This window comes from Phyllostomus hastatus, unplaced genomic scaffold, assembly GCF_019186645.2.
Source record: "Phyllostomus hastatus isolate PE091 unplaced genomic scaffold, TTU_PhHast_1.1 phas_contig_58, whole genome shotgun sequence".
Taxonomy (NCBI): domain Eukaryota; kingdom Metazoa; phylum Chordata; class Mammalia; order Chiroptera; family Phyllostomidae; genus Phyllostomus; species Phyllostomus hastatus.
This window is the reverse complement of record NW_025333916.1, coordinates 49,765,823-49,776,018: the sequence shown is the minus strand read 5'-3', so window position 1 is coordinate 49,776,018 and position 10,196 is coordinate 49,765,823. Positions and strand designations below refer to the sequence as shown.

At 34.1% G+C, this 10,196-nt stretch overlaps 1 pseudogene; it reads left to right on the top strand.

Annotated features, from left to right (window-relative positions):
• The first annotated feature begins 8,069 nt into the window (after positions 1 to 8,069).
• Positions 8,070 to 9,798, top strand: LOC123824570 (annotated as a pseudogene).
• The last annotated feature ends 398 nt before the right edge of the window (positions 9,799 to 10,196 follow it).

Sequence of the window (10,196 nt, the reverse complement as noted above, 5' to 3'; positions counted from 1 at the left end):
GAATGCAGACTAGTGCAACCACTGTGGAAAGCAGTATGGAGGTGCCTCAAAAAATTAAAAATGAATCTGCCTTTTGACCCAGTTATTTCACTTTTGAGGATATATCTGAAGGAATGCAAAACTCTAATTCAAAGGAACATAAACACACCTCTGTTCATTGCAGCATTATTTACAATCACCAAGATATGGAAATAGCCCCACTTTTCATCAGTAGATAAGTGCATAAAACAACTCTGGAACATTTACACAGTGGAATACTACTTAGTCATGAAAAAGGAAATTGTACCCTTTGCAACAGCATGCATGGACCTAGAGAACATTATGCTAAGTGAAATGAGCCAGTCAGTGAAAGACAAATGCCATATGATCTCACTTATATATGACATCTAATGAACAAACTGAACTAATAAACAAAATAGAGAGACTCATAGATAGAGAACAGATGACAGCTCTGAGGCGAAGTTAGGTGACAGAGAGATCCAGCTAAAAAGGAAAAAGGAATTCAATCAATGGACAGCAGAGTGGATACTGCAGGCCAGAGAGGGATATGAGGGCTTAAATGGTAATGGAAGAGATATTATAAAACTCAAAAAGAAAAAAATGAAATGGTGCATATTATTCCACATGGATGAGTGAAATATAATGTGGCTGTAATTGTGGTCAAAAGGTATAACATGATGTAGATTTGTGACCAAAACTTTTTCAACTTTTACCTAAATATGTCCCTGAAACAACAACAGAAAATATTTCCAGAACTTAAGATGTGAACCTGTGTTTAATACCCACTCAAAATATGTCATGATTAAACATGATCAGTTAAAAGAGAAATTTATTTTAGTAATGAATCAAAAATGCCTGGGAATTTTATAACATTTTAATGTAACTGTTTACTGGTCTCATATCCAGCATGTTCACTATAGTTAATGCAAATTTTAACTCTTTCCAGAGTGATTTGAATTCTCCTTTCCTGGTAAATTAATAAAATCAGGCTTTATGTAAATTGTTTTGATCCTGTGGTAGTTGTTTTGATATTCTTCAATACTTCAATTGACAGGGAAAACAAGATGGTATAGTTATAGTTTTATACATAATGGGGGAGACCACAGTAAAAGACTATCAGTTTAGACTAAAACCATCTCACAAATTTTCAGTTTTAAATGGATCTTTATTTGAAGTAGTAATATGGAGAGGAATTAAGCAATTTTTCCCTTGTTCTAGCTCTCTTGGTTGGGTAGAAGTCCTTTGTCATTATCATGGATGAAGTCTCTTTTAAGGGGTTAGAAACTGATTATAGCAGGTGGTACATTTGCGGGAATGGCCTTGAATATTTTGTCAGAGAAAACAGTTGGTCCTCACTTGCCCCTCTTTGTCTCTGAACTCAAGTCACTGGGTAGTGTCAAATGAATAGAAATCTGGACCTAGATAGGGAACTACTTTACTTAAAAGAAAGACAATTACAAGGGAAGGAGCCTAGATCTCAGAAATCTACAAATATCTTAAAATTAAGTGGAAAAAGGTTTGTTTTTTTTTCATGAAAATGTCACGAGGAGGAGTTACAAAGATTAGTAGACATATTTAACAGAAAGTTGGGCCAGCAAGGGAAAAATGATCAGAGTCTTGCTATAGTTAGACAATTCCTAGGATGAGCTGATATGGTCTTGGTTCACTTTTTTAGCCCTTGTTTTAGTGTTGGGAGCGGTTGCTACTCAGGGACCTGCAGGGAGGAGAAAACGATGATGAACTTTTGGTCACAACAATTGAGAACTGTTTGTCAGCACTGATGCAAGCATCCTCCAGGGATGGACAGGAGCTTCTTGATAGTTTTGTTGACCAAACAGAATTTTATTAACACCAAGTCTTCCATCAATGCAATCGTTTTTCTGTTGTCCTTTTAGGAATGTCAGTAAAGCATACTGAGTCACTCACAGTCATATGGTGAGTCACTCACAACACCTCCTCCACTTAGAAACCAACAAAACTGTGAAGTTTTAAAACCAGTCCCTAGGGAAATGCTTTTTAAAAGTATATAAGAGCCTTGAATCTATTTGTGAAAAAACAAATACGTTTATATTAATATTGAGATATAATTGCTCAAGTATAGTATTATTTAATGATGCTTTACTTTCTATGTGTCCTGAAGTAATTTAAAGTTGAGTACATTTTATATGAGAGTGACACTGAGAAATTACAAAACACTTTTTTAAACAAATACTTATGTTTATGTTTATGTACATTATTCTTATGAATAAATATCAATTTGTATTAAGTGGTATGTTCTTTTTAGTGTAATAGTGTGAAATTTATTTATATGTGGTTTGAAATGTCCATTTTTAATTACTAGTGTGACTGTATTTAGTTATATTTAAAATATAAAAGATAATAGAATATTCAGTCACATAAACTACAATCCAAACTTTGTTAATGCAGAACACCACAATAAGCTATATGGATGGAAGTATCTAGATAATCTATTTGCAGGTTAAAGATTTTCCATTTATTATTGGCCTTTCTTACACATGATGAATGAGTATTTATCAGATTGTTTAATTATGATAAATCATATTTTAATACTTTAAATTAATTAAATTAATTTAAATTACTTTAAATTACTTTAAATTAATTAATTGAATTACTTTAAATTACTTTAAATTAATTTAAATTAAATATACTTAAAGATGTACAGGTAACATTGTAAGTGAAAAGTGTCTTTGATTATTAAGTTTTATGAAGAATGTTATATCCTATTTCCTGTGACTTGAATGTATAACTGATTTTAACTGTTTTGACACTCTAACTGAATTTTGAAAACACTCTTACCTCTAAAATATATAAAGAACTCACATGACTTTATTCCAGGAAGACAAACAATCTAATTAATAAATGTGCAATGGACCTAAACAGACACTTCTCAAAGAGGGACATCCAGAAGGTCCAAAGACATATGAAAGGATGCTCATCATCACTAGCCATCAAAAAGATGCAAATGAAAACCACAATGAGGCACCACTTCACATCAGTGAGGATGGCCATCATAAACAAATCAACAAACAATAAATGCTGGTGAGGTTGTAGAGAAGAGGGAACCCTAGTGTACTGTTGGTGGGAATGCAGACTGGTGCAGACACTGTGGAAAACAGTATGGAATTCCTAAAAAAACTTAAAATGGAACTGCCTTCTGACCTGGCAATTCTACTGCTGGGAGTATACCCTAAGAATCCTGAAACACCAATTCAAAAGAACCTATGCACCCCAATGTTCATAGCAGCACAATTTACAGTAGCCAAGTTCTGGAAACAGCCTAAGTGCCAATCACTAAGTGCTAAATGAGTGGATCAAAAAACTATTATACATTTACACAATGGAATACTACGCAGCAGAAAGAAAGAAGGTACTCCTACCCTTTGTTCCAGCATGGATGGAATTAGAGAGCATTATGCTAAGTAGAATAAGTCAGTGAAAGACAAATACCATATGATCTCACCTATAAGTGGAACCTAATCAACAAAACAAGAAAGCAAGCAAAATATAACCAGTGTCATTGAAACTAAGAACAAACTGACAGTAACCAGAGGGGCAGAGGGAGGGGATAATGGGAGGTAGGAGAAGGGTTGTCAAGGAACATGTATAAAGGACACATGGACAAAACCAAAAGGGGGTAGGATCAAGGGTGTGAAGAGGGGATGGATGGGGGAGAAATGGAGACAACTGTACTTGAACGACAATAAGAAGAAGGAAAAAAAACTACTCAGTCATGTTTACTGCACTTTTATAATGTTTTGGTATTTGTTACAGGCTACAGTTATTTATAAAGGTTACTAAAGTGTATATTTCTTATTTATTAAAATATTTTAATAAATCCAAAAAGGAAAACACTCATATAAATATCTGAGTGAATAAATAGGCATATAAAATATAAGACCACTGTTTTGTAATTGATCAATTAATCATATAATGATTTCAAAAAAAGAAATAGTAGCATCCTGAAATAGTAGCATTAATTGTATTAGGTACAATAATCAGATTTGGGGTTCATACTGATCTTCCATAAATATCAACAAAGAAGTCATATTTTCAAAAATGTATCTCTTCCTTGGGCTTTGTCATGTTGCCATATTATAGACAATGAAAGCTGGTGACAAAATATTGATGTTTCCAAAGTTATTGTCACCCGCAAACATCTCAGCTTGAATTCATTTCTAGTCTAAGAATCTTTTGTCTAAGCCAAATACTACAAGAGGGATGAGAGATGATTGAGATGAAAGCAACTAATATAATCACTGGGAAAGGTGTTGAGCTATATGATTCTGTGTTGACCTAGTCATATGACATTAGACTATTTCATCTATAAATGTCTCAGCTTCCATATGTGCAAAGAAATGTTAATATTTGCATTCATATTACATTTGTAAGATGTAGATCATTTATTTTCAAAATAGGATAACTGGGACCTCAGCCTTACCTCCTTGCATGAAATAACTAACCAGGAGAAATTCAAAAGTAGTAATTACACTTGCAAATAAAAGATGGAGTGCTGGCTGATGTAGTTCAGTGGATTAAGTGCTGGCCTGTGCCCAAAGGGTAGCTGGTTTGATTCCCATTCAGGGCACATGCCTGGGTTGTGGGCCAGGTCCCCAGTAGGGGGTGTGTGAGAGGCAACCACACATTGATGTTTTTCTCCTCCTCTCTTTATCTGTACCCTTCTATCTAAAAATAAATTTAAAAATTTTTAAAAACCTTTAATAACAATGAAGAAGTATTATAAAATTAGTAAGTCTTGGTCCACAATACATAGTTAGGTACCCATGAGGACAAATGAGTTGAAAATTTTTAAAAATTAGATTTCATAAATCTTATTTGGTAAACATACTATATAGTGATTATTGTGCTCACTGACCAAAATTATAACATGGATTCAGTGTAAAATGAATATTCGGTTAAATGAAGACTACAAATACTTCATACCAATTCAGATTAGGTACTATACTTGAACAGCAATAAAAAAAGTAAAAAAAGAAAGGAAAATATTTTTTTCAAAAAAATTTTATTTCACAGTTGCTGTTATGTAAGTTAGAATGTTGCTTCATGTAATCAACATGGCTGTATCACAGAGTAACATATCTACTTTGCCTTCAATTTGAAAGGTCTAGAATTTTCTGGTAATTCTGTATGTTTGGAGAAAAACTGAATTTCCAAGGATTCTTATTTGCTACTTTTATTTATATATTACTATAATCAACCAGTTGAAGAAGTAATGTCTTGTTGTTCAATGTAGAGATCACATTATGTCAGAGAAGAGAAAGTTTACTAAAAACATGCACCTGTGAGTGTGACTAGCTAAGTAATTGTTCAAAAGAATGTTGTGATGGAATCTATGTTTTGGTGGAGAGGAAAGAACAAAGAAGCTAAGAATTGAAAATAACCTGGGTGCTTCAGGAAGCGAGTGCAATTGGGCATAAGAGAGGTTGCTAAAGGGAGAGGGGGGTGTTGTGAGAAGAGAGAAAAATGAAAAGGGGACAGAAATGCCCTGAAGGCACTTCCCCGAGTCACATATTGTTAAGGCTTGAGTTCATTTCTGGGGATGCTATACTGTGACTGCTAAAATTTTCTTTAGAAGTATAATCATTACCAGAGGACGGAATACAAAAATAAGGCAATTTTTTAATATTCTAATTTGAAACACCTTTCAGAGATAAAATAGCTTAAATGACTCATTAAGTAAATTTGGATCATTTTAAGATATCATATTTACATTGATAATATAGTGAATAATGTGCAATGATTTAGAAACATGGATGCAAGCATCCCAGGTGATTTATGAAATTGGCTGTTTTCTATTTTGTTTTTAATTCTACTTTAATGGTTCAGTACTAGGGAATAAACCAAAATCTTCATTACTGTGGGATTGCCTTTCTATTTAACTTTTTATCTACATGTATATGGATATACAGGGTAGTGCAAAAGTAAGTCTACAGTTGTTTGTACGGAAAATTACACAATAATTAACAGATCAGAATACAAGAATAAACTCTGTTTTGTGTAGCCACAACTGTAAAACTACTTTTTTCTGACCCTGTATATGTCTATATCTCTATATAAATATAAACATATATTCTACATACCGAAATGACAGCTTTAAAGAGAAAAAAAAATTATTCATTTTGAAAAATACAGAAATAGAGCAGTATTTAGATATATTTTCTAAATATAGTTATGACCTGATAATATAGGAGACAAAGAACAACTTTAATCTTTAAGCTTTATGTCATAGAAAGGCACATTCTCTGATTTATGAGATAAAATTTGACCCTAACCCACAGATCGCATACATCACATATATCACATCCTGAGGGTTATGGGCGATTGACTGCAAGTATTCATCATTATTCAGTGTGAATACACAGTAATGGCATTGACATTTGTAAAGTACACAGCAGGAGTCATGCCCACCTTTTAGTACTGCTGATTTTTTATGACCTCCTGTAGGAGAAACTTAGCACCTTTTTATCTTTACTTTTGTTTTTTTCTTTCTTGGCCTTCTATAATTTGCTTACATGGTTTTATTTACCACAAGTGTCATTTTTCTAGTTAATAAGCTTATACTAATTAGCCACTTAAAGCCTTTAATTTGTTTCCAATATTTAAAACAGCAAATCTTCTAAATATGAACTTATACACCAAAGACAACTCCAAATTGAGTTTTTAAAAAGTAGCCCAATAGCCTTACATTTATGTTTATATAAACTGTCCAAGGAATTTACCTCTAAAACGATAATAATTTAAGCATAATTACATTTTTCCTGTTTGACTTGTTTCAGAATGAAAAAAATCAGAGATTAAGGCTTCACTATATGCCAGTTGTATTTTGATGAAAGATAATGAGTTTAAGTTAATTACTAATACAATAATTTATATAAAATAAAATTTTATATTTCAAATATATTTTATAAAATTTTACAACTCATTTTGTTATGCAAGCATATTTTTTCATAAAAATTAAACTTAGTCATTGTCTAGGTTATCATGAATTGCAATTTATCATGTCCTTGTTAATTTTTTAAAAAGAAGATAAATAAACTGGATGCATGGAATAAAAGGTGGAGTAACAGAATGTTCCGAAGACCCTCCAGAGGTTAGGGACCATGCTTTGCATGTCCACTGTGCTGTCTCATTTTATTCCTCAAATATCAACATCACCAACTTCATGACATTTCAAGAGATCGATACTCAAAAGAGTAGCATAAGTTGTTCAACATCTAAGTGCTAATAAGTAGCAGAGCCGGAACTGAGTGGACTTTCAATTCCTATACTTTATTAAGTATATTCTTCGCTAAAACATAACAGTTTTTCCTTTTGAAAGTAATTGAAAATTTGTCACAAAACTGCCAATATCATTTTTACATTATTATTCCTACAGAATTTTTATACCCTTTCGTGTGCTTAAAATAGGATTTCTCAATGCATGTAAAACATCAGTTATGAATCTATTTTCTCTACAAAATCATATCTCATTTACTAGTGGCAACCAAATTCTCACACGGGCCTTTGTTCATGTGTGTTGAGACCATGAGGTGACTTGTCTTTCTCTTGGGACCCCAGTAGTCAAGTAGTATACGGCAGGCTTCCTTGTTACCTAAACATCAACAATTCCCACCCGAGATTTCCTTGTAGGCATGACTATAGCCCATTCCTTCTGAAAGTTAAAAAGGCCAATTACAGAAAACCTTACTTCTCTCTCAGCTAGGGGTCAGACAGGAGGCCTGGTTCTGGCTGTTGGCATCCCAAGTAAAACACACTGGGAGCTTCTGAACGTTCTGACAGACCGACAGATGACAGGAGTGGAAAGACCAGCCCTGCTCTTCATGCTATGGGACAATATGTTTAGAATATTAGAAGCCAAAGGCTAACTCTCATCACCAGAAAGAATATCCAAAAAAATAACAGAGACTCTGATGCTGAAAAATTCCAACACTCTTGAGTGATTAAATGACCCTGGAGAGGAGACGACATGAGAGTTCTTGTGCAGCGCATCTTCCTCTACTTGGGGAAGATGGCTTTGTTAAAGAAGCTGATGGATTGGAGTTGTTAACAGTGGTGATGATAGAATGCTTTGCAAAATGATAGGAGTCAATGGTAATCCTGGCCTCTTCATTTTTAGTCTAGAATTGCTTCAGAATACCATGGTGACAGATCAAAGGGAACTTTAGTAAGTTTCTTCATGCAGCATATTACATGGACAGTGACAGAATTATGAAGGGGAAATTTTGCTAATGCTGTACAAACCAGTCTTGCTGCCAGTAGTGCCTGGCTGACAACTCTTTGTCCCAAAGGAGGAGATTGTTTGACCTCACAGACATATCTCAGGCTTAGTGGCCTGTTGGATGGTCTTGATGGTGTAGCAAAGATGGACTGTGCCACCCAGGACAACCTCATACAAGTGCTACTATTTTGCTCCTGGAGCAAAATAACAAATAAAATAACAAAAGAAAAAAGGCCGTGTTTTGCTTTTTAATTCATTGGATGCTTAAAAAATATATTTAGAAATACTGCATAACCTTCCAGTTTTGAACTTCTTTTGGCAAACACAATAGAAGAGTGTTTGACTCATCATTAGCTGCTCTTATTTTTTCACTCTGGAAAAAAAAAAATTTAAATGACCCTGAGGGAGGAAACTGAAGATTCTACTCAAAAATTAACATATTCAAGTTGGCAACTTTGACTGTTTCTCTGTCCCGGGAATCTATAGTAATCTCCATGTTTTTCAGTCATGTCTAGCAGTGTTTAAAGGACAAGGGACCAAAGAATGTGAAAGTAATCATGGCAAGAAAGTCCAGTATGATGCATTTGCTTTTGCCAAAAAAAGCTGTTCATTTTCATGTCACCGCACTTGGACCTCACAATTTTTCTGTCAATGACAAACTACCATGGCTTGTTCATTTTGCCTCTTGGTGATCACAAGGTTGAACTTTACTGCCAGAGTTAAGAAAAGTATCAAAGCATCTTCATGGTCAGATTAAGTTTGTTAAACTAGTGTGTGCAGTTCGTGAGGGACTCAGTAACATGCATAACATTCAGGCTAAGCCAACAACAGCAGTGTTCACAGTCCAGCATTCATGAATATGAAGGACACCATTCTGCCCAACAGATCTTGGAGCTCCCAGAGGATTTCATACATTATTCTCTGATCTCCCTGACATTTCCCACTTTCAATGAACCAATTAAACAAAGAAAACAGGCCAGAGTTTGGATGGTTGTTGATTTCTATTCTCCATGGTGTCATCCATGTCAAGTTTTAATGCCAGAATGAAAAAGAATAGCCTGGACATTAACTGGATTAATCGATGTGGAAAGCATAGACTGCCAACAACATCATTCTCTATGTGCCAAAGAAATGTTCAGAAATACTCTGAGATAAGATTTCTGAATCTTAAAAAATCAAATAAAAATCAAATAAAGCTTATCAGTGGTGTAATTACAATGGTTGGAATAAGAATCCTATTCCCTAAAAAGCTGGGGTCTAGGATATTTACTTCAAGCACCCACAGATCTAACACCTCAGACCTTCAATGAAAAGGTTTTACAGGAAAAGAAACCATTGGATGTTGTCTTCTATGCTTCCTGGTGTGAACCTGGTCAAAATTTTACTCCAGAGTCTGAGCTCTTGGATGGGATGATTAAAGGAACGTGAAGACCAGAGCAGTAGACTCTCGGGTTTATGCTCATACACTCCAGAAAGCTGGTGTCAGGAGCTACCTAACTGTTAAATTTTATCCAGATGAAAAAACAAAGAGAAATATTTAGGGAGAGTACACAGAAGTCAGTGATCCAAAATAGATCACTACCTTAACACATGAAAGGTTGAAACATTTACAAAAACATGGGGAGAGAAATATAATAAACTTTAATGATAGTGAAGTTTAAGAAAAATTGAAAAGAAATTCTGATGAGTGAGATCAGAAGACATTCTTTAGATCAATACTACATTTTTGATGAGAATAAATAAACATTACATATTGGAAAAATAAAATGACACTGGAATTCACTATCCTTAGATTTCTTGGTAACTAAGTAAGTAAATAGTCACTCTTTGAGAACTTTTAGTGGTATATTCTATAATTTCAACACAAACGCTCCTAACACATAAAAGATCTTCAAATGATCACATATCATGATGATTTCAGGTTATGCATTTATACCCT